Genomic DNA, 25,366 nt, shown 5'->3' on the forward strand with positions numbered 1-25,366 from the left:
GACCCAAACAAAAATTCGGTTGAATACGACCAAGTTGACCTCAACCAAATTTTGGCCAGCCCCGACCAAAATTTTTCCGAGTCGGCCACAATCGAACATCAGTCGAGTCTGTCTCATGTTGAAATTCAGTCGAGTTGGCCCCGACCAAAATTCTGCCAAATTCTATAGTGTCGACCCTAAGGATACAAGTTTTAGAAAATTCAATTTAAATTTCTTTTATAAAAATGGTTTTTGGATTTTGAACTTGATCCAAATATTTCAATTGAATTTAAATCTTGATCCAAATATTTGGATCTAGATTTTAAAAAACTCCAAACTATTTTTATTGAGAAAATGGATTTTGATCGAAAATCTAATCCAATTATATGGATATAAAATATATGTGGATTGGATCATTAAAAATCCAATTCATGACCACCCTAACTCTAACCATATGAGCTATGAGCTATGACATCAATTCGTAAAACCATCTTTATTTATATATATATATATATATATATATATATATATATATATATATATATATATATATATATATATATATATATATATTTCACATGGTAACTCTAAGTCTATAATTTTTAAAAGTGTAGTTGAAAGTAAAACTTATAACCTTTTCTATAAACAAACCCTAGTCAACTAAAATCGAAAATAATTTAAATATATAACTTTATCCCATTAATTTATTTTATCAAATAAAACAAATTTTCTGGATCTTACATCTCCCGACTAGCATCCTACACACATCAATAATAAATCATCATTTTACTACTGCATTCAATAATCTCACATCGTTTAAGTGTTGAGGCTCATTCCACCCTCCAAAGCATATAATACCTCATATGTATGGTAATTGACTCTAACGATGTCTTAGGATCATAAGAATGGTGTCCACCATGGGGCCGATAACAGAGCCATCAGTCCCGTGGGGCCAATAATGAAATCTTCAGCCCCTTAAGCCCTCAATTGGGGATGATCTGCTTATGTTCCTACCGCACCCAATAGATTAGAAGTCAAGGCCTATGGTGGTTTAAATAATTTTTCCTCCATCCACCCTCCAAAACGCTTTTTAAGGACAAAACTGTGACAGAATCCACGTTCCAAAGTGGACAATACCTTGTATGTATGCTGATTGACAATGATTCTATCATTGGACTTTGGATTAAATCAATAATAATAATTAGATTTAGTTAGTCGAATGGTACCCACTTTCATTCGGATGTGTTAGTTTGATACCCACTTTTAAAAAGGTGTCAATTAAGTTCTAACTTTTGAAAAAATATCTCAATTAGGTCCATTTCAGAAAAAAAATTATTAACGTCGTTAACGGTATTGATATTTAAAATGACTTACAAAATTAAGTATAGATATTTATATTAAAATTAAGTCGTAAAAGTCATGAATAAAGTTAACGGTGTTAATATTTTTTTTTTTGAAAGAGAGTTAATTGTGACACTTTTTAAAAAAGTAGGACTTGATTGACATCTTTTTTAAAAGCGGATATCAAACTGACACGAAGATAGATACCATCCGACTAATTAAACCTAATTATTATTATTATTATTATTATTATTATTATTATTATTATTATTATTATAAAAATTGCAAGGAAGATTTGTAAATGATATAAACGTCCAAGTCAATGCATCCCTCAATCATGTACATAATAATTGAAGAGTGGTTGAGTCTTCACAACTGTGCTTTAAAGTAAAGAAGGAGCCCAATTGTGACAGTCTCATAAAAAAGGTGTGGTTGGGTCTTCACAACTGTGCTTTCATTCTTATCTCTTGCTGTATTGGTGTGAGTGTGAGGATTCTCTCTTATCCTTTGTTGATTCAAGCAATGGAGTGCATTCATCTCTCTGGAGGTATCGATCAGTGGAAAGTTAACTTCTGTTTTTTATTTCAATTGAAGCTGTAGATTATGCAGATCATGGGTTTGTGTTTATGTTTGTGTTTGTATCTGTACAGTAACTTAACGTTTCAGCGCCTCTTGTACTGGACCACACTTTGAAGTCATGGATTACCTCTTGTTTCTTTCTCGCCAATTCTCATATCTCTCTCTGCATATTAGTTAAAGGAGGTATAACCTGAGCTTACCTGTCTTTCCTAATTTTCACTTCCAAGTTAGTTAGATATCAACGACGAAAAGGTTCTTCATATGGATGAAAACTCCAACAACTGGACTTTCTCATTTTCACACAAATTATGACTAATATTTTCACTTTTGTTTTACTTCACATACTCTCTTGTTCTTCTAACCTAAAATATTTATAATTTATATTTGTTATGAAAACTAATCTTCTTAATTTACTCTATCCAGTTTATAAATATTTTCTTTTAAAATTAAATCATTTATATGTGTGAGATATAGATTAAAAACAATATTTTTACTTATAAATAATTATAGAATTGAAAATAGTAAAAAAAGCTAATTGCTTTTGTTTCCAGCTATAGGGGCAGGTTTGGGTCCAACCAGATGAGTCTAACACAATCTGAATTTAATGTTTAAAATTCATATGTTACAGTTTCACTTGTCGAGTTAAATAGATACGATTAATTCGAGATACGGTTAGATATGGCGAGAATATTCAGATTTTATTTTAAATAACTTAATAAATTTTACAAAAAGAAAATTATCATACCAAAAATAATGTGAAATTTTAAAGATGATTGAATCACGTCATCATTGTAAGGTTAGTTGTGAAACTTTTACATTTATACGTTGAAAATTTATTCATCCTTTTGGTATACGTATTTCAATTTCTAATTTTACCTTTAATAAATATTTCTTTTAAAATTAAAATAATTATTTCATCAATTTCACTATTTAAGTGATCTTTTTTTATAACTTAACCGTTTTTTAATTGACTGTTTTGTTTTTAATTTAACAATTTTGCAAAACTTAAATAAACTATTGATGCCAAAATCTGGTGAAAAAAATTAATTTAGTCTGATAAAAACACTATAAGGAATTAAAGCAATTTTTTATATTTAAATAAAAAATTTAAATTTAAATTATAGATAAGAAATCAAAGTGTCTTATATTAATTGAAACTTTTTTGTAGGAGGGTATAGAATAAACTTGATCTTAAATAATGTTCACATTGGGAGAACTCTTGTTATAAGTGACAAGCATTGAAAAATTGAATGTATGATTTTGTATAATGGATTGTTTGTAATGTGGTTTTGGGTGTAAAGTGCAGACTCTTGTTACTCACCAAGTCACCAATCTGTTCATGCATATAAGAACTTAATTCCTCGAATTCTCTATAACAATTAAAATTTTAAAGAATTAAGTATTTTTGTTCATTGCCTATTTGCAAGTGTTATCTAATATATATAGTGTTAATTTTGTACATAATGCATATATTTAGTTCAAGGCTTTGGTTAAATATATTTTCCACTACTACACTTGGTTTTTCTACTTAAAAATTCTTTTGTTCTACATACGCGTGTGTAATTTAAGTAAATCTTTGAATATGGTTCTGCTTTTGTTGAAGGGAAAGTATAACTTTTTTAAAGCATAAAGTAATTTAAAACAAAAAATTATCAAAGGGATGAAAAAAACATATTTAAATAATCTGATCACACGTAAAATTTCAAAATTAATGATTAAATTTATTAGAATTTCTTTTAGGTTTTCTTATCCAATACTTGACTATTTAGGATATAAAACATTAAATGTACTTACTACACACAACTTGGCATTTTTTTTTAATTTTACTATAGAAGTGAGGTATTTAAAGATGTAATAAATGATCTTAAAAATCCAAAATATCTAAATATATCTTAACCCTTATAAAGTGTCCACATATTCTCTTCTTCAGGTTTAAGATTGCATTTGGTGGAAAAGTTGATGGAGTGCCTCTTCGGTTTTGCATCTTCTGTTGCAAGAGATTTAGTGTGTGGAGCATTAAATCAATTGCGTTATCCTTGCTGCTTTAACAATTTTGTCAAAAAGCTTGAACAAGAAAAGGATGATTTAATTGTAACGAGAGATAGTGTACAAAAATTTGTTACACATACGAAGAGACAAGCGAGAAAGACTAGTGAAGTTGTTGACAAGTGGCTACAAGATGCTATCAGTGACAATGTGGATCAGATGCTGGAAGAGGCAAGAACAAAAAAAGGGTGTTGCTTTGGACACTGTCCAAATTGGATTTGGCGATATCGTGTGGGAAAAAAGTTAGCAAATAAAACCGTGGACCTTGAAAAGTTCATTGAAGAAGGTAGAAAATATGTACCATTTGATCGCATTGCTACGCTTCCTTTAGGGACCCTCGACGTTCTTTCAGAAAAATGCATGAATTTTGAGAGTCGACAATCTGCATATAAGCAACTACTGGACGCAGTGAAAAGTAATGATGTTGCAATGATTGGATTGTACGGGATGGGGGGTTGTGGTAAAACCACATTAGCAATGGACATTAGGAAGTCAGTAGAAGCAGAGCATCTTTTTGACAAAGTTCTTTCTGTGCCTATTTCTAGAACAGTGGAAGTTCGAAGGATCCAAGAAAAAATTGCAAGTTCATTGCAGTTTGTATTTCCAGAAAGTGAAGAAATGGAGAGAGCCCAACGATTGTGTTTGAGATTAACCCAAAAGGAAAAATTTCTTATTATTCTAGATGATGTATGGCAGAAACTTGACTTTGGTGCCATTGGGATTCCCTCCCCTGAACACCGTAGCAGCTGCAAGATTCTCATTATTACTAGATTAGAAGATGTTTGTATTTCAATGGATTGTCAAAGAAAGATTTTCCTTAGAGTTTTAACAGATGAAGAAGCATGGACTCTTTTCCAAAGTAAAGCATTTATATCAGAAAACACCCCTGATACCATAAAGCATCTGGGAAGATTAATTTCCAATGAGTGTAAGGGATTGCCAGTTGCCATTGCGGCTGTTGCTAGTAGTTTGAAGGAAAAAGCTGAGACGATATGGAGGGTTGCATTGACTAGATTGAGAAGTTCTAAGCCAATTAATATCCAAAAAGGTTTGGCTGATCCCTACGAGTGCTTGCAGTTGAGCTATGATAATTTGGATACTAAAGAAGCAAAATCACTTTTTTTGTTATGTTCTGTGTTCCCTGAAGACTCTGCAATTCAGGTTGAACATTTAGCAAGATGTGCAATGGGGTTAGGTTTAGTTGAAGAAGCTCAGTCATATGAAGAGGCAAGGAATGAAGTGCTTGCAGCTAAAATTAAGCTCATTAGTTGTTGTTTATTATTGGATGCAGATGATGAATGTGTCAAAATGCATGACCTACTTCGTGATGTGGCCCACTTGATTGCCAAGAATGAGAATAAGATTATCAGGTGTGAATTGGAAAAATATGTTACTGTGGAACAAAATTCAGTAAGATATCTATGGTGTGCGAAATTTCCAAATGATTTGGATTGTTCCAATCTCGAGTTCTTATGCTTATACACAAAATTGGAAGAATTGGATGGGATTTTCGAAAGAATGGGAATGCTCAAAGTTTTGATTCTTATCGATAAAGAGGAGGGAGAAATACCATTGTCAACTATGTTTTTGAAAACATTAACAAATCTCCGTTATCTATTGATTGACGGTTATGAATTGAATGACTTCTCATTTCTAAGCTATATGAAGAATCTTCAAAGTCTTTCGTTGCATCGTTGTTCATTGTCTTCACTTCCTGAATTACAAACCGATGCTGCAATTACACAACTAACAACCTTAAAATTGTTAGAGTTATATAAATGTGACATTAAAGTCAAGAATTTTGAAGTGATCAAGAGAATACCGCTTTTGGAAGAGTTGTACATTGTTGATATTAAAGGAGAATGGGATACTAAGAGTGAAGACACCGTTGAATTCTTTAACACATTTAGTGTCCCCCAAACACTACAAAGGTATGGAATTGTATTAGGATCCCATAATTTTGCTTTCTCTCATCACAGAACTTTAGTGTTTAACCATTTTGACATATCAAATGAGGTAATTAAGGGTTTGGCAAAAAAAGCAGAGAATCTATACGTAGCAAATATTCATGGAGGTGTAAAAAATATCATTCCTGATATATTTCAAATTGAAGGAGAATGTTTGGATGAGTTGAATAAGTTTGAGATACGCGACTCTAAAGAGATAGAGTGTTTGATTGACACTAATAATAATTCGAGTGAGGAGATAACTCTCTTATCCAAGTTGCATATGCTGATAATTGATAACATGGAAAATCTAAGAGTTATATGGCATTGTTTTCAACCTGTCAATGGGCCTTTTGGGAACTTAGAGAAGTTGTATTTAAGTGATTGTCCACAATTGACATCTCTCTTCACATATGTCGTTGCTCGAAGTTTGGTACAATTGAAAATATTAGTAATATCAAAATGTGATGGACTGAAGCATATATTAGCAGGTGATGACAAAATGGAGAAAATACAAGATGAATACTCCAATGAAAATCCTATACAAATCTTTCAAAGTTTGCAGAAAGTAAAGATAAATAGGTGTAAAGAATTAAAGCATATATTCTCGGCCAACATTGTTGGAGGATTAGGTCAATTAAAAGTTCTCAAGATAGAAAAATGCCACAAGCTAGATCAAATTATTGGGGATATTGTTCCATTGGAAGACCAAGATCAAAAAGAAGAAGTTGATGAAATCATCGAGGAAGGTAAGCATCCACATTGTATAGCACCTCAATTCCAACAACAACTGCTGTGAACCATAGCCCAGTTACATTCCGCTGCAGTCTTAATACACTCTTTGCCTGTCATCCTATGCTTTATAAGAAAAATGTTGCCAGTATTGTTTCAGTTTTGAATCTTGTTGGTCCCTCTAAAGCTTTACCACTTTTTTAGTTGGTTTAAAGGTTCCATAATATGTGCAACTTGAATAGGTTCATATCTTGTTTTCTGTCTTCTTTTTGTATTTCTGAACATGTCTAAGTGTGTATTAGGAAGTCTACATATGATTGCTTAGTGGAAATTTGTGACACATAATCAATGTTTTAAAAATCAGAATGTATCTGGCACACATAGCATATACATCTATATAATATTCTTGGTGATATTTTTCTTATGTATAATGGTCTCTCAGGAACTATATCTAGCCTTGCAAGCCTTAAGAAAAATAAGGCAAATTTGAATGGTATCTTCCCAAACTTAAGAAAGCTCTCGGTGCGTGATTGTGGCCAACTGAAATATATGCTTGGCCAATATGACGTAGCTAATCAGGATTCTAAGGAGATTCATATTCAATTCTCAGCATTGGAAAGACTCTCTCTTCATAATCTACCAAACTTTGTTAGCATTTGTTCTACCAACACTCTCATTGTGACGTGTCCATCTTTGAAGGACTTTGACTGTTACAGATGTTTCTATCGTTTTTATGATTCTGTAAGTTCTTTGACGATTCCTGTGGATTCAAGATAGCCTATTGGCGCAAGTAGGAAGGCAGTCTTGTCTTTGTTTTCATAATTATTATTTATTTGTTCTGAGTTTGGATTTTCTTACATTTCCTCTTAATGTCCTGTAGGATCCAAAATGGATTCAGAACCATCTCCCCACTTTACAAACTCTATCTGTAAGGTATTCTGAAGTGGAATGTATCTTTTGTCTTAATGGACACGGAATGATTGGGCAACAAGTGAATTTAAGGTTAAGCCATTTGAGTTTTGAAAATCTGCCTCAAATGACTTATATTTGGGTGGCTTTCAAGAATTCAGTTACTCTCCAACATCTCACCACACTAGAAATAACGAGATGTGCAAAATTGGAAGTAATATTTCCACCCTCTGTTTTAAGAAGCTTACCAGAGTTGAAGTTCCTAACCATAATAGAATGCATGGAATTGAAGCAGATCATAGAAGAAGATGAGGACGATGGAAAGTTGTCCAACCTTATTTCTACACAGCCATGCTTCCCAAAACTTGAAAGTTTGTATGTCGAGGAATGCCACAAGTTGAAATGTTCGTCCTCTTCATCCAATAATCTTCCTGACCTTAGGATTCTCACTATAATTGGAGCCTCTGAACTAAAAGAAATTATTGGATGTGAGCAAGGAGCTTCAGATAATTCTTCTACCTTCCCAAATCTTGGAAAAAAAATGTCTAATCTTCTTTCTACACAGCCATGCTTCCCAAAACTAGAAAGTTTGTATATTCAGGATTGCCACAAGTTGAAATGTTTGTCTTCTTCATCCAATGATCTTCGTAACCTGAGGTTTTTGACTATAAATGGAGCCTCTGAACTAGAAGAAATTATTATATGTGAGCAAGGAGCTTCAAGAAATTCTCTTACCTTCTCAAATCTTGGAACTTTGAAACTATCTGGATGTGCAAAATTGGAAGTAATCTTTCCAAAGTCTGTTTTAGGATGCTTACCAGAGTTAAAAAGCCTAATCATAACAGAATGCACGAACTTGAAGCAGATTGTTGGATGTGAACAAGGAGCCTCAAAGTATTCTTTTACCTTCCCGAGTCTTGAAAGATTAGAAATAATTGGATGTGCAAAATTGGAAGTAATCTTTTCTTGGTCTGTTTTAAGATGCTTACCTGAGTTGAATCTTTTGAAGATAATAAATTGCACAGAATTAAGACAAATCATTGAAGATGATGTGGAAGATAAAAAATTGTCTAATCTTCTTTCTCGTCAACCATGCTTCCCAAAACTAGAAGCGATGCATGTTGATCACTGTCAAAAACTCAAAAGATTTTTCCCTGGATCTACATCTAATTACCTTCCCAATCTTCATCTTTTGATTATAAATGGAGCCTCTGAACTAGAAGAACTTGTTGGATGTAAACAAGGAAAATGTGATGAGATTAGAAATACTGAAGTTGAACTTCCAAGACTCAAACTTTTAATATTTTTTCATCTTTCAAGCTTTTGTCAAGAGATTGAATTGCCCAATTTAAACAATAGCATTGTCTACGAATGTCCAAATTTCTCTTTCACTTCAACAACCACTATTGGGAAGCTCTGTCAAAATTTTCCTCATGAAGGTAAATACTACGTAGTCTTCAAATATAAACTGTTATTGTTACTGGAAAATCGTCAAATTCTAAAATTAGTATTAAACTTTTACAAATAGAGAAAATGAGGGAACTTGTTATCAAACTCTTTTATAAGTAAATGTTGGTGTTAACTCAAACTCTCAAATCAAAAAGAAACTTCAGGATGAGTTTGAAATTAAATATTATTCTTATCCTACTTTTATCCAACCATTCAATATTTTTTTAGACTCAAATTATTCGAAGAAATTAATTATTTTTCAATTATTTTCATATTAAGAACTTACTTCTGTATTAATTTATATATGCGATGGTCATTTACAGTTTAATGTATCTTATTTATCACAAGTGTACTATTACAATTTATTATTTTGATTTGCTATTTCTTTATGATGTGAAATATTAATTTAACGTCCAATACTAAGAGTATTATTATGCATATATATATATATATATATATATATATATATATATATATCATTATTATTTTAAATATTAGGTATGAGTTTATCTAATATTTAAAATGTGAGGAGTATTAATTTTGCTAAAGGTATTGAATCCGCTTGTCTTTACTTTCATGGGTGATAAAAATTCTTTTCATGAAGATTTTTATGTCATTTTTATTTTTAATTGTAATGATATGATGATCCATCATGAAAAGTTGTGGTTGTATCCCCTTTTGTTTTGTGTTTCATTGGGACATGAAATCCCTGATATATTCTTTTTGTTACAGATTTCAAAAACACTGCACTTTATATGTGGGACATAGTGAGGGTCATAAGAAATTGTGATGAAGATTCTACTGTTGGTGGTAGCAATGAGTTCACTTCATCAGAGGTTAGAACCAACCAATCTATGAATAAAAATACAATAAAAAATGGTTTAATAGCCCTTTCTGTCTCGTTATTAAAACAAATTTTTCAATTTTAACCTACTAAATTTGATCCCTTTTTCTAAATCCCTTTTTATGGGAAATTAATTTTAACCTACATGGTCCTTTTACATGTCTTTAGACATGATCCTTCAACTACATTCATTAAATATAACCACTACCTAAACCCCACAATTAATTAACTCTATTGCATGCTTAATCAATATTAGAAGCATTCTTAACCTTTTTGCAATCTTCTAGACAATTAATATAACAACTTCTAACTACTCACATTTAAGTTTATCTAACAAAATCTCTTCGTAAACTTAAATGCTTCTTCGGTATTTCATCCTTCTTCCCTTCATCTCGACGTCGCCATGTGCAGCCCACATCGTGCTTGTTCCTTCATGATTAGTCGGGCTCTTCATTATCTCCATAGCCGACTTGCTTTTCTCTATGACCGACTTGATCTTCTCTTTGTCTGTGACCGAATTGTACTTTCCTTTGACTGAATTCTTCTTAACCTTGGCTAACTTGCCCTTTGCTGGGTTCTTTATTGTCTATGTGGTCAACTTGTCATTAATCGAGTTCCTCTAAATAGGTCAAGCTCTCTTTAAGAGATCGGACAATTCCCACGTGTTCTTCGCACTAAACTCATCATCAATTTCAAGTCACCACTTCTCATGTTGCACCTCTAGTGCATCTCTAAGATCCTTCTCGGCAAGTAGCTACTCTTGCAAACTTATCACTTCTTGTTCAAGTTCTAGATGCCACTTATGCGAAACCTATTTTTTCTCTCTAAGCTTGCTTGTAACTTTGCATTACCTCTAACTTCCTTTTCAATCTTCTATTGCAAAATGTATTTTGCAAGCTCTAACCTTTGAATAACAGATTCTTCTTCTTCTTCAAGATCTTAGTTATCCACACTCCACGCTGAGTTATCCAAGCTATCAAGACGCTCTACCAAGCTATCTAGGCTCCGTACTAAGAATGTTCACTTGCTCTCCCAAAAAATCTGCGCATTCTACTTGCTCCACCGACTTAATCAAGCTATTCAGACTTTCCATTTGCTTGTGATCGTCCCTCGAGCTAATCCGATCATCAACAACACTGCTTCTTCTTCAAATTCTTTTTACAAGATTGGTTGCCTCTTCTCTTTCATTTTCAGATCGACAATCTTTTGTGAAAAGCTCGACCTTCCCACAACCATAGCACTTAATTAATTTGCATTCCTTTGCAAAATGGTCATACTTGCCACACTTGAAGAACTCAACTCCTAAGTTACTCGACCGACCTCCTCTCCACGAACCTTGACCTCTTCCCCTCTAATTTTCTTCACCAAACTGCTCTTTCTCTTATTGTCCTCCACAACTTCTACCACCATGATCTCCTCGGCCTCGAATGTTCTGACTATAGGGAACCTTCTTCTCCTTAATGGTTGCCTTTGCTTGAAGTGTTGATCGAGAGACTCCTCTTTCTTCTTCTTTCTCCGCTACTCATGCGCCTCAAGCAACTCCGCAAGCTCTTACACCGAGAGCATTGACAAGTTCTTATACTCCTCTATTACGCAAACAATATTCTCAAAGTCGTCAATTAATGACCTTAAGATTTTCTGCACCACTTAGCAAGTAGGCAGTGTCTCCATTTCATCCGAGCTTATTCACCACGGTCTCAACACGAGATATGTACTCGGAAACCCCTTTGGCCTCTTTCATCCTCATGCTTCAAGCTTGCCTTTCAGAGTTTGAAGCCTAACTTGCTTCACACGATTATCCCATTTGTATGCCTTCTCTAATATATCTCATGCTTCTTTTGAAGACATAGCATTTGCTATCTTCTCAAAGTCGTACTCATCAACAACTCAATACAACACGTACAAAGTTGCTTTGTCCTTTCCTCGTGATGCTCTCAACTTAGTGAGTTGCGCATTCGAAAAACCTTCAGTGTATATTGGTGCCCATTTTTAACTACTTCCCATACTTCTAGGGAACCAAGGAGTGCGTTCATCTGTAGATTCCAATTATCATAGCTGACACCTTTCGATAACTTCGGCAAGGGCATGTTGTTAGCTATGTTGACCATCTCGATCAAACTCTCAAACTCTCAAACACTTTCTATAACACACTTAGACACTCAGGCTCTCAAGCTCTGATACCAATTTGTTGACAAACAAGTCTATCTGGATAAAAACTCTCTATATTCAGACTTGTTGTATTTTGCAATGAGTATTACATGGTCCTTTTATAGCCTTTAGACATGACCCTTCAACTACATTCATTAAATATAACCACTACCTAAACCACAATTAATGAACTCTATTACATGCTTAATCAATAATAGAAGCACACTTAACCTTTTTGCAATCTCCTAGACAATTAATATAACAACTTTCAAACACATTTAAGTTTACCCAATAAGCATCACTAAAACTTATTAAAGAAGAACTTGGTGAGGAATGAGACGTAAACCATGAGTGACAAATCCAACGAAGTAGCGGAGAACACATTTTACAATATTCCATTGATGCTCTTGGGGTTGATGCATATATTGACAAACCTTGTTAATAGAATATGCAATCATTGGTCTTGTAATCGTAACATATTAAAGAGCTCCTACAATGAATTTGTAGAGAGTGTTTGATCCTCAAAAGTTGTTGAACCATCTAAAGCAAGGTGAAAACAAAACATTGGGGTTGGTTGTGATTTGCTTTGATTAGGGATTGCAATATGGGTCAACTCTTCGGGCCGACCCACAAGCCTGCAAAAATAATGCGGGGCGGGCCAAGATAGTGAACCCGTAAGCCCGTAGTGGCCCGGCCCGTAGAAGTCTATATCCTGCGTGGGTCGACCTGCTGGCCCGCGTAAAAAAAAACTTGCACTTGTGTATATCGGTTACTTTCCTTCTGGACTTCGGTTTGAAGGTTCCAAATTCTTGTATAACTTGAAAAAACAAGTATTACGTATTTTTGAATGTGCTAAAATTTGAAGAATACATCATGTATGCCAAAGTATGATCAAAATGTTGAATTATCAATTTATCATCTAACTCTCCAAATTCTTTGTTTAATTTTTTGAACTTATTACAATTTTCCAATTTGTTGAACATTGAAAGTTTTATGATAATTAAAAAAAAAAAGGCGGGACAGCACGCGGGGCTGCACTTAGGCAAGATAGGCCATACTTTTCAGTCCACATTGAAAATGAGGGACGTGGCAGGCTGGAAGACATTTTGTGGGCCAAATGGGGGTTGGACCTAAATGGGCCGGGCTGACCTACGTTGCCACCCCTAACCTTGATGCATGTTAATATAAAAATGGTAATATCATCTACATATATTAATATAAAAATGGTAATATTATTTGTATATTTTGTGAAAAGAACTTAGAACCAATACTGTTTAGAGTAGAACTGATTTTTGAAATCATGATCTTGGGACGAGCTAATTAAGACCATAAATAGCTTTGTTAAGTTTACAAACTTGAGATGGACTAGAGGATACACAACTTGGGGTTTGTTGTATGAAAACATTTTCTTGTAAATCACTTGTTGACATCTACTTGATGTATTGGCCATCTTGTTGTTATTGCGTGGCTTAGTATAATCCTGCAAGTTGTAGGTTTAAGTATCGGAGTGAATGTTTCATTCAAATCAAAACTAGTTTTTTGATGAAAGCCTTAGTCTACAACTCTTGCTTTATGATGATGAAGACTCCCATCAGCATTATATTTATTACAAAATAATTCATTTACATCGAACAATTGTAGCACCAGGAGAAGGATTTGTGAGAGTCCAGGTGTTGTTATGAACAAAAGCATTGTACTCAGGTTTCATGACATCATACCAAGCATGATTAGATAAAGCTTATGATTAGATAAAGCTTCTTCAAAATTAGTTGGGTCAATATTAGAGGTATGGAGAGAATAAATTTTTGGTTTGGAAATACCTGATTTGGCCCGGGTGATCATGTGATGTGTATTGTGAATAGGTAGCAGCATGCTTATTTTGAATAGGCAGAGATGGTAAATTAGAGATAGCAGCATTAGGTAGGACAATATTGTCATCAATTGCGACAGCAACAGAATTTGCAGGTATAGGTTGATTAAGAATGGAATCATTTGCAGGTCTATTAATTATAGAAGTTATAGGAGGTACACAAGAATACCAAAAGGAGATTGTGTGCAAATGTTTGGATTGTATATATAGCCTTTATTCTAATCAGTATACCCCGGAAAGAGACATTTCAGAGCGGAAATTAAACTTGGATTTAATATATGGGCATATAAGACGGTAACACTCACAACCAAAGGTTCTAAGAGAAGTATAATCCGGTTTTTTATTAAAAAGCTTTTGAAAAGGAGAAAGACCATTTAAGACTTGAGTTGGTAAAATGGTTACAATAGGCACAACAGTAAGATAAACTTCCCCCAAAAAAATTTTGGAAGAGAGGCATGGGCAGGAAGAGCTAAACAAATATGGACAAGTCTGCCCAGGTCTAATATCATATTTTTTAAGAAGATTTACTTAAAGGAATAATACAATTGGTTAAAAGTTGTTTAATAATCTTGAAAGAAGCTTGACCAAAACGTGAATGCCAAACTATAAAGCATTGTTTACAGAGTTGACAATAACAAGGATGATATTGAGATCATAAGATTGTTGTAATTTGGGAAAAGCATATAGAACATCTCTAAGAAACCCTTTAAGGATGACCTGATTTGTGTCGTACATAAACATCATTATCTTTTGCAACTTTTCAAACAATAATCAGATTTTTTGAAATATTAGGAGCATGTAAAAGATTAGATAAGAGTAATCGGGTTTTGTTGGAAGGAAAATAAAAAGAAGCTGAATAAACATGTAAGATAGACATATCAGTACCATTAATTACCTAATTTCACTGTTTCGTTACTAGAGTAAGTTCTCTTTGATGTGAAATTTTGTGGATGATGTGTTATGTGGTGAGTAGCACCATTGTTAGGATACTACAAGGGATCATTGAGAGTAGAAGGAGAGCCGAATACAGAAGGTGCGTCGGTCGGTATTATTTGGAGATAGGCACAATGCTTAGCAGAAATAGTACTTTTTGATATCAAGAAGATATGTGGTGATGTTACAGTCTCTTTTTGGTTGCCTGAGTTGAATCTTGAGCATTTTGATCTTGGCTCTTGAATGAGAGGCATAGTAGATATTGAGATTGGGAAGATAAGCCTACCATTTTGGTAAGAATAGGTGTATCCATGGGTGCTAGATTGATGAAACTGACAACACTGGTTAATAAAGTTCTAGCATTAGTGAGAGACTAGCAATACTAACTACTGTTTTAGAATTTAGAAGCCCACTTGTAATTTGTATGACAACTTCTATGCATAAAACACCTTAGCATATAAGTGCAATGATTACTAAAGTTAAAAATGGGTTTTGTGGTGAATCAGGAATCACACAGTGAAGGAGGCCTTGCGGACCAACATGCACTCGAAGAAACAACAGTAAGAAACCACAATCATATCACCACATGATGCACATTAAAAATGGTGATCCTTTCAAACGTTAGGCCCCCTAACTCAATCTTACTTATTCAATTTGTGATACACAGGAGATTGGGGACATAGGAAATGGGAGCATTAAAGACGGACCTGCATCAGAGTGTGCTAAGACAAAATCTTCGTCAACCGGTGTTGAAGACATTAGCATTGGAGGTGGTGTTGCAACTCACATCGAGTCTAGTGAAGATTCCAAGCTTGTTGAACAAGATGACACAGCACAGACACAAATAGATGAGAATTCTAAGAGGTATGATTATTTAACTACTTAACTATATAACGTAAAGAATGAATCTTATTGACTTTGTCGATGCCTAGTTAAAATGTTTCGAATTTTTGTGAATTACAAGTTGTATCTTTGTGTTGTGGTTATGTGGATTTTTTGTTTCTCTATATATATATATACATTTGGTGATATCTATAACTCTTACAAGATAAATACCATCAGTATCTGAGTTTTCTGTTCTTTGGGATACACAGGTCTAGTAGTATGGACATGGTGCGACATTACGAGGTTGTTGAACAAACTGATGGGCCTAATGAAAAATGGGAAAGACCTTCTCTACATCTGAAGGTCGAACATGTTAACAGTACCTTCGGAGAAGGTTCTAACTTGGTCGATAAAGAAGGCGAAATAGGTGTGGTTTCTGGTGACTGTATTGTGCCTGCGAGAAACGAAGAACCAAAGAGGGAATTTGTTGCAAAAGTTTCCACTTCAGAAACATCAAGAATAGCACCACCATTAACAAACTCTCAACCAGTTGAAAGGCCAACTCCAAGTTGTTCGGATATTTCTTTACGTCATACACTCTCAAATGTGAGTCTAATAAATCTTTTTCCGAGTATTGCATGAAATAAAAGTACCGACCTGTTCATTACTTTGTTTAGGCATTGGTAGAGGAATAGTGGATTAGTGAACCGTGTTTGACGAACCAATAAAAACCACTTGGAAAAATTGTAATTAGGCCCGAAATTCCTCAGATAAATGACAAACAAAAATACCATAAATTATTTTAAATTAATATGAATGTCCACCTGCCATCAGTAGTAACCCAGTGCTAGTACGTGATAAAAAGAAGTCAAACTCTGCATGCAGATTAATACACCAAAGCTACATATCTTTTGTTCTTGTGCAGAGTATTGAGCGTGTTGTTGTAGAGGAAACCACAGCAAAGAACACCAATATGACAACTTCATCAATTCATTTTGTAAGTTTATTTATACAATTCACATTTCCAACTTATTTTCTCAACATAAACATGATGTTGCCATTCTGATTTAAATATAAAGAATTTCAAGTTGGAATTTAAATTTAATAAATTTGTTACCATCACACTCACATTTGATGCTAACGTCTTTTCTGTTCTATGTTTTGTTCTTGTTCCTCCCAGAGTGAAATTAAAAGCAGCCAAACTGAGGCACTCAATGCAAAAGAAAGTGAAGAGCATCCTAATAAAATCATTCAAGACTTTGGGGCAAATGATATGATGAGTTTATTTGCACCCGTTGTTGTGGGGAAAGAAGGTGAAGATAACCTAGTTGGAAAGACCCTTGCTGAGCTAGAAAAGTATCTGAAGATGCCTCTGAAGGATATAGTTAGCTCTGAGACTAACGCCCTTCGCCTTTTGTCTGCTCTTAATTTCCTCTCCAACCTTCCTTTCAAAGATCAGACTGTATCAGATGGACTCCAACATATTATAGGCACTATGCACCAAGAGTTCCCTACCATTCTATGCTCATTTAAGCAATGCTTTGCCACCACTAACAAGTTGGCAGAACTTGAAGCTCGTGCGAACGAGGTGACCATTAAAAGGAATTTGTATGAAGAAGCTCAACGAAAGGAAGTAGTTTTGAAGGAACAAATCATTAGGTTGAAGGAAGAAATAAGAGTTTGTGAGGTTGCCTTATCATCCCTGGAGGAGGAAAAAAATAAATGCATTGCAGAAACTGTAGGATACAAAACAGAGCTTCAAAATGTGAGGAAATATGAATCTCAAATGTTGGAGGTGGCTTATAAATGGTCAGTTCTGTGTAGTCAATATCAGCTCAATCGCATGCCTGCCAGAAATCCCTCGTGAGGGTTTTCGTTGTTCATTGTTATTAAGGTCAAAGTCTTCTTTGTTTTTCTAGTGGTTTAGGTTTCAATAAAGTAGCTTGGTCCTAAATTTACTTAATGTGCACCCAACCCATCAACTAGTACCACTCATCATATAGTCTCAATTTACTTTCTAAATTTCGATTCTTCTATTTTGTTATTTGTTTGCTATCTTATTTGTTGTGAAACAGACAAACAAGTGTTATGGAAAATAAAATAAAAAAACTATTTGTTCTTTTATGTAAGTTAGTGATCAAATGCATCTTATTTTTTCTTCAAATACAGAAACAGAAACCATTTTTTTTTCCTTCGATGAGTGTCTTATATCTTCTTTGTAGGGACTTCCAATTGTACCATTGTCATTTTGTAATACTTTATTTTTGTTTTTATGTACGTTTTATTATAGATTTGTTTTCACTAGGGGAGGGTTTTGACCATGGTTATTTTAACCTTTTGGCTTCGGTTTTACACCCGAGACATATACTGACGAGGTAAAAGAGGATCTGTTTATGTCTCGGTTATGAATCGAGGCATATGCGAGGGTTACTGTCTCGGTTCTGGAAGGAACCGAGGCCTAATAGGTATCACAAATTTAAAATAAAAAACTTTTTGACCCACCCTCCTTCTCCGAAGTTAGGGTTTCCTCTCACTAACGTCGGCGCCGCAAACCACGTCGGCGGTCTCAACACCATCCTCGTCGCTTCAATTCAAGACGCCAAGGACCGCATCGCGCAAATCGAGTACGTCTTCTGCTCCTAACTTTATCCTTAATTTAAATCTGACGCAACATTGAAACGGCGTCGCATCGACCAGCTCCAGCGCGAGGTCGACGAGAACATGGCGATGCACAAGAACCTCATGGAGTTGATGCAGTCCAAGGTGTCCGCTCTGAAAAACATTGAAGAGAAGCGAAATGCTACAGTTTCGAAATTGGAGGACTGCGAGAGCGAGAAGGTGAAGTTGCTCGCAAGAATCAAGGAGTTGGACAAGAAACTAAGGAGGAAGATACGAGAAGTTGAAGAGGAAGGGGCGCGAAACTTGTTTCTGCAACGAAACTTGCGTTCGAAAATGGAAGAGAGAAAATTGCTGCTGCTCACACGAAGAAGATGAATAGTGGTGCGATTTCTTTTTAACCCTAAGAAGACTTATTGCCTCGGTTGATTTTAAATCGAGGCATAAACATCTATTTGCCTCGGTTACATGCAACCCGAGGCATATTTCACTCGAAAAGCAATCAAATATGCCTCGGTTATAAGAGACCCGAGGCATAAACATCTATTTGCCTTCGTTATAGGAGACCTGAGGCATAAACATTTATTTGCCTCGATTAGATTTGATCCAAGGCATAAAAGTCTACCACCTGTTGGAAAATATCAAAGCAGCGGAAAAAATAAAAATTTTAGGGGGTTTATGCCTCGGTTCTATGTACAACCGAGGCATAAAAGTTCGAAAAAATTACAAAAGTGCCACCGCGTCTTCATATGCCTCGTTTGTGCATGAACCGGTGCATATTGGGCGTTGTAAAAAGTTTATTCTGCACTAGTGTTTGGTTCTAATTTCCCATTAGTTCACCCCTTTCTGGCTGCATGATTCCATAAAGCAGAATAATATTCACTTCAATCCAATTAGTGTGTCACTTCAAAGCATTTAAGGGATATAAATTTCAAGTCCGAGAGAAAAGGAGTTACATTAAGTGTTGAATACACTTTCATGACTGTTTTTTGCACATTTAGAATTCATCTTTCTTCTATAATTCAAATAAGTCCCAATGGCTAGAAAGTGGATTATTGTGAAGGAACGTCTCCCCTTCTTAAGAAAAGAAAAAAAAAAACTTCAAATTTTTATCTTTTAAGCTACCCACACACATGACTAACTATAATGAGTAACTTATAAATAATCAACTATCTTAGGGATAAGTAATCAAATTTAGTAGATAACAATTCATATGCATGCTATGTAACAAACTGATGATAGCAAAATCAATTCAAAATAGAACAGAAAATGATAGTCTACGGAAATTGTATTATTGAATATGTGAAAATGAGCAAACCAAGTGCAAGACACTATAGTATCTTTCCTGAGTCTATGACTCCTCTAGAGAGACAACTCTCCTTACCCTATTTCATAACAAACTCTTCGTATCCTCTCTCTTTCTTCCCCTCTCAAATACTTACATTCTTTTCCACGTCATTACCCTTTCTAATTAATTAATATTCTCTGGGCCTGTTTTCTTCTTCCTAGAGTTAACCTTCCATATTTTGGGCCTTCCACTAACATTGTCTTCTCCACTATCTTTTTCCTGTTGTATCAACCCATCCTCAAGTGTTTTATCATTATTCCTTCCTCCAAAAATCGCATTGTCCTCAAGGCGAATATGAGGGAATTGGCTCTATAGCAACACTATATTTGTCCAAGTGGTTTCTTCTACAGTTCTGCCCTTCCAACGCACCAACCAATGCTTAATTAACTCCCCTTTTTTCATAAATTCTCGTGTTGCTAGAATGGTCTCTGGTTCCTCAAATTCTCATGGCTCCAATTCCAAATTTATGGGCAATTCAAGTGCTGCAGAATAATCTCTAACTGCTCGTTTCAGCTATGATACATGAAATATCGAATGCACTCCAGTTGTCTTTGGTAACTTCAACTTGGATGAAACAACTCCCACCTTGGCCAAAACATGCAATGGTCTATAATAACAAGCTGCCAACTTTGGATTAGTGTGTCGATTCCACTGTTTGTTGCCTATGTGGTCGCAATTTTACAAATACCCATTCTCCTAACTCAAACACCACTGGTTTGTGTTTCCTGTCTGCATATTTCTTCATCTTTTGTTGAGCACGCAGTAAATGATATTTTAATTGTCATAGAGCTTCATCTCTATCAACTAATTCTGTTGCCATAACCTTCATATTCGTTTCTCCTTGTGTAAAGCGAACCAACGGAGGTGGTGCTTCCATATACCACTTCAAAGGGTGTTTTTGCCATAGTCATATGGAAAGTGGTATTGTACCATAATTCAGCCTATGGTACCAATCCACCCAATTTTTAGGTTGTTCCAAAATAAAGCACCGCAAGTAAGTCTCTTGACACTTATTCATCACTTATATTTGATTATCCATCTCGGGATGATAAGATGAGCTCATCTTTAGCATAGTACCTTGTAAACAAAACAACTCTTACCAAAATAAACTCATAAATAAGGGGTCTCGGTCACTTACAATTTAATTGGGTATCCCATGGAGCTTGATAAAGATAAGGTTCGAAAAGGGCCTAATAGGCATATACAAAATGTCTATGAGAGAAGGAAGTGGAAACCCATAACGTGGGGACCATAAGATCTTTCCTATGATTGAGTTAAACGGTTCTACCTTGATGGCATGAGGTGAGAGAGTGAGTGGGAGGCAAGGTTTAAGAGTGTCAGAACTTTTTTATTGTGTGAGGAGTCATACGTGAAAGGGGGAATTTTTGGGAATTTCGGACAGACTGAGCAAAGTAGACAATTGGATTGTCTACGTGTCTTTTGGATCCCACTACTGCTTATAATAAATCTTTCCCTATTTCCCCTTTTATCTCTCTCGGAATGTTATTTACGTGGTATAATATCAATTGGTATTCAGAGCACTAGGTTCTAGGTGTGCATGGTCTTTATGTGCAAAGTCATGGAAAAACGAATGGATGGGCTCGAACAACAACTAGAAGAGTTAAAAAAATTAACTATCTCTCACAATCGGTCTCATAGTGGTAGATCTGACAATGTCGATCACACCGAAGACAGAGGAGAAACAAGGAGGTGGATGGAGAAGTGGCCAATGATGTAATGGAAGAATGAATGAGTTCCAGCTCTCTTAGCTTAAGTTGTGACTCATCGAGAGACTTTGGGGGCAGGAAACTGCAGATTCCGATATTTCGGGGGAACAACGCTTACGGTTGGATCTTTCGTGCAGAAAGATATTTCAAACTGAATTTGGAGGTAAAGGAGGAAAAGTTGGATGTAGTGGTCATCACTTTGGGGTGGAAATAGGAACTGGAGATAAGGTGATTAATAGAGGAATATGCAAACAGTTAGAGTTGGAGATTTAGGGGGTTCCAATAGTACAACTTTTTTCTTAATGGATATAGGAGGGACGGATATAATTTTGGGCATGGATTGGTTGGCCAGTTTGGGAAACGTTAAAGCAAATTTCAAGAATCTATTGTTGAAGTGGGAACACAAAGGGGAAAGAAGAATGATTAAAGGTGACCCCTCCCTTTGTAAATCTCAAGCTTCAAGGAAAGCTATGATAAAGGCCCTCAATGATAAAGGAGAAGGATATATGTTGTCTTATCAGAATTTCTCACCATTAGAAACCGAGAAGGGTACTGTCATTCACTCCAAATTGGTTGTTGTTTTAGAAGAGTTTGAGGATTTATTTACAGAGCCCACTAACTTACCTCCCAAGAGGGTCAATGATCAAGCTATTATTCTAAAAAAGGGGGCAAATATCCCCAATATAAGGCCTTATAGATATCCTTACTATAAAAAAAATGAAATTGAGAAGTTTGTGAAGGAAATGCTGATAGTAGGGATTATCAAGCCTAGTAATATTCCTTACAACAACCATGTTATTTTGGTTAGGAAGAAAGATAGGCGATGACAGTTCTGTGTTGATTATAGGGCTTTAAATAAGGTGGCGGTACCAGACAAATTTCCCATTCCCATTATAGATGAATAGTTAGATGAGTTGGGAGGAGCTCAAATTTTTTCCAAATTGGATCTCAAATCAGGATACCACCAAATTAGAATTAAGGAAGGAGATGTTTTGAAGACTACTTTCAGAACTCATGAAGGACATTACGAATTCTTGGTAATGCCTTTTAGGCTTACAAATGCTCTATCAACCTTCCAAACTCTCATAAATAAAATTTTGAGCCCATATTTGAGGAAATTCACCTTGGTGTTTTTTGACGATATCCTAATTTACAACAAGCCCATGGAGTGTCATGTCGAGCATGTAAAGAAGGTGTTGGACGTGCTAGAGAAAATAACCTAGTGGTGAACGAGAAGAAATGCTCATTTGGAAAGATAAGAATAGAGTATTTGGGGCATGTTATTTCAGGCCAAGGGGTAGCGGTTGATCCAAACCAGGACAAGTCAATGGTGGATTGGCCAGTTCCGAAGAATGTGAAGGGGCTTAGAGGATTCCTTGGTCTTACAAGCTATTACCGCAAATTTGTTGAAGGATATGGAAAATTAGCATGGCATTTAACTTAACAACTGAAGAAAGAACAATTCAAATGGGATGAATTAGCCTAGAAGGCCTTTGATAATTTGAAAACAACAATGACCCAAGTGTTGGTACTTGTTGTCCCAAACTTCAAGAAGATATTCATTGTAGAAACTAATGCTTCAGGCAAGGGGATTAGAGTTGTGTTGATGTAGGAAGGACAACTAGTTGCTTATGAGTCATACCCTTTTGGATAGGGCTTTGAGAAAATCAGTTTTTTAAAAAGAACTGATGGAAGTAGTCATGGAAATACAGAAATGGAGACATTATCTTCCAAGGAGGCACTTCATTGTGCGGACTGATTAAAAGAGTTTGAAGTTCTTAGCTGAACAAAGATTGATGAGTGAGGAGCAAATAAGGTGGATTTCAAAATTGTTGGATTTTGATTTTCAGATACAATACAAAGCAAGGACAAAAAATCGAGTTGTTGATGCTCTTTCAAGAAGGATGTTATATTCAACTATTTCAACAGTCAAATTCTTAGAATGGGAAGAGTTGGAAGTAGAGGTTGAAAGAGATGAAAAATTGGGCAAACTAATTCAAGATTTGTTGATGAAGAACGGAGAACATTCATGGTACACATTAAAAAGAGGAATCTTATACTATCAAGACAGGTTGGTCATACCAAAAGGGTCCCTGAAAATTGATTTAATATTAAAAGAGTTTCATGACTTAGCGGTAGGGGGATGAAAAAGAATATCTATTTTTGCACATATAAAATAATCTCTAAACTGTTTTTCTGGGAAGGGATGAGAAAGAAAATCCAACATTATGTACAGAGGTGTGAGGTGTGTTAGAGGAATAAGTATCAAGCTTTGAGTCCAATAAGATTACTACAACCCCTCCCTTTTTCCAAACAAATTTGGACAGACCTCTCTATGGATTTCATTGGAGGATTACCAAAAACTGGAGGGTTGGATACGGTACTGGTGGTGGTAGACATGCTCACCAAGTATGTAACACCCCTACTAGAAATTACTTAATTAAAATAAATAAATAAAATATAGAAAATCAATCGACATAATTTTATTATTCCCAAACGCGGGAAAAATTCAAGTTATTTTTCAACACGCCATACTTTAAACATAACTAAATAATAATCTTATTACAAGTTTTTAAAATCCAACATAATGAAATAACATCATAAAAATCCCCATCTTAAGAGCCCCCAAGCTAGCCTTCTCTCCATCTCTATGCATCACTAGCATCACTTGTAGCATCATCTGCTCCCGTGTAACGAATCACACGATCATCGCCAAACATAAACAGAAAGGGTGAACTTATAATAAATTAACACATAATTTAATAAAATCATAAAACCCCCAATTGTTTGATTCTAGTTAATTCTTGGCCAAGTCCTTAACACCCCAAGGCTATTCAACCTTCAATTCACCCAACATAGTTAGCCATGGACTCAGGATTTATGATGCTCACATGAACCTGCCCGCTTGTGATCCTACCTCTATGAACCTCCTCGCTCGTATTCCTGCTCTACGAACCTCTCTGTTCGTAGTCCTGCTCTACAGAGCTACCCGCCCGTTGTCCAACACATGTGATCCACATTGACCTGAAACCCCATCCTTGGGGTGATCTTGTAGTTCCTACGGGGTGGAGACGATGGGGTCGGTCCATGGATTCTTTTTCCTTTTGCCACATTTCGCTCAAAGGGTTGAAGGGAGATAGTGCATCAAGCTGTTCTCAAGGGCCAGCCTGATCCTCTTCCCCAGGATGATCCCAAATGAGGAAACCCTAGGAGAGCCACCGACTCCAACTACCGTCCATGTACGATCCATACTAGATCTGACCAACTGCCCATCCTACCTCCTCTACGTTCTTGACAGCCCGTCTTTGTCTCAGTAGAGTCTTTCAATGGCATGTTTCGGTCCTCTTTCCCATTACTTAGAAAAAGTGAGCCACCGGTTCAGGTACAAGATACTATCATTACCGCCTGGACAATTAGACATCCAACCTGTAATCGCAACAACCCAATTGCAAGAGCGGAGCTCTACCAACTGAGCTATATCCCCCCGAGCCGAGTGGAGCATGCATGAAGGAGTCAAGTCAGTTTTCTTTCTATTCTTTTCCTCGACGCAGCTGGGCCATCCTGGACTTGAACCAGAGACCTCGCCCGTGAAGTAAATCATCGCACCTACAGTCCAAGCAATTGGGAGAGAATCAATAGATTCCTTTTCGGGAGCGATTCATCCTTCCCGAACGCAGCATACAACTATCCGTTGTACTGCGCTCTCCAAGTGTGCTTGTTCCCCCTTCTTCTTTACCATGGCAAGTATTTGTGAAATAACTCCGATAAGAAGAAAAAGGAAGGCATTCAGAGACCCTCCTGGCACAACCTTAGACACTCTAAGATCCTTTTTCAAACCTACTCCTTTTCGAGTCAAGAGAGAGATAGATAAATAGACACATCTCATTGCACTGATCGGGGGCGTTCGTAGTGACTGAGGGGGTCAAAGACCAAGAAGTGAGTTATTTAACAGCCAAGCATTTGATTCTTCTTATGGCTAGATCCAATCTCTTGGTCCCTGTGGAAAGGAAAAAGAATTTCACGTTCTTCCTTTCGGGAAGGATTAGGAAAATCCTATTGATTGCAATTTTCTCC

At 35.7% G+C, this 25,366-nt stretch overlaps 1 pseudogene across 1 annotated transcript; it reads left to right on the forward strand.

Moving 5' to 3' along the window:
• The first annotated feature begins 1,669 nt into the window (after positions 1 to 1,669).
• On the forward strand, positions 1,670 to 17,734 carry LOC114166266 (uncharacterized; annotated as a pseudogene). Its single transcript, XR_014993068.1, has 12 exons — positions 1,670 to 1,867; positions 1,971 to 2,082; positions 3,830 to 6,826; positions 6,930 to 6,942; positions 7,008 to 7,364; positions 7,504 to 8,971; positions 9,714 to 9,817; positions 15,283 to 15,336; positions 15,444 to 15,640; positions 15,871 to 16,207; positions 16,527 to 16,598; positions 16,782 to 17,734. The product of XR_014993068.1 is annotated as an uncharacterized LOC114166266 (transcript).
• Positions 17,735 to 25,366: the final 7,632 nt, after the last annotated feature.

This window comes from Vigna unguiculata, chromosome 2 (assembly GCF_037176805.1).
Source record: "Vigna unguiculata cultivar grain cowpea cultivar isolate G323 ecotype 2 chromosome 2, ASM3717680v1, whole genome shotgun sequence".
Classification (NCBI taxonomy): Eukaryota; Viridiplantae; Streptophyta; class Magnoliopsida; order Fabales; family Fabaceae; genus Vigna; species Vigna unguiculata.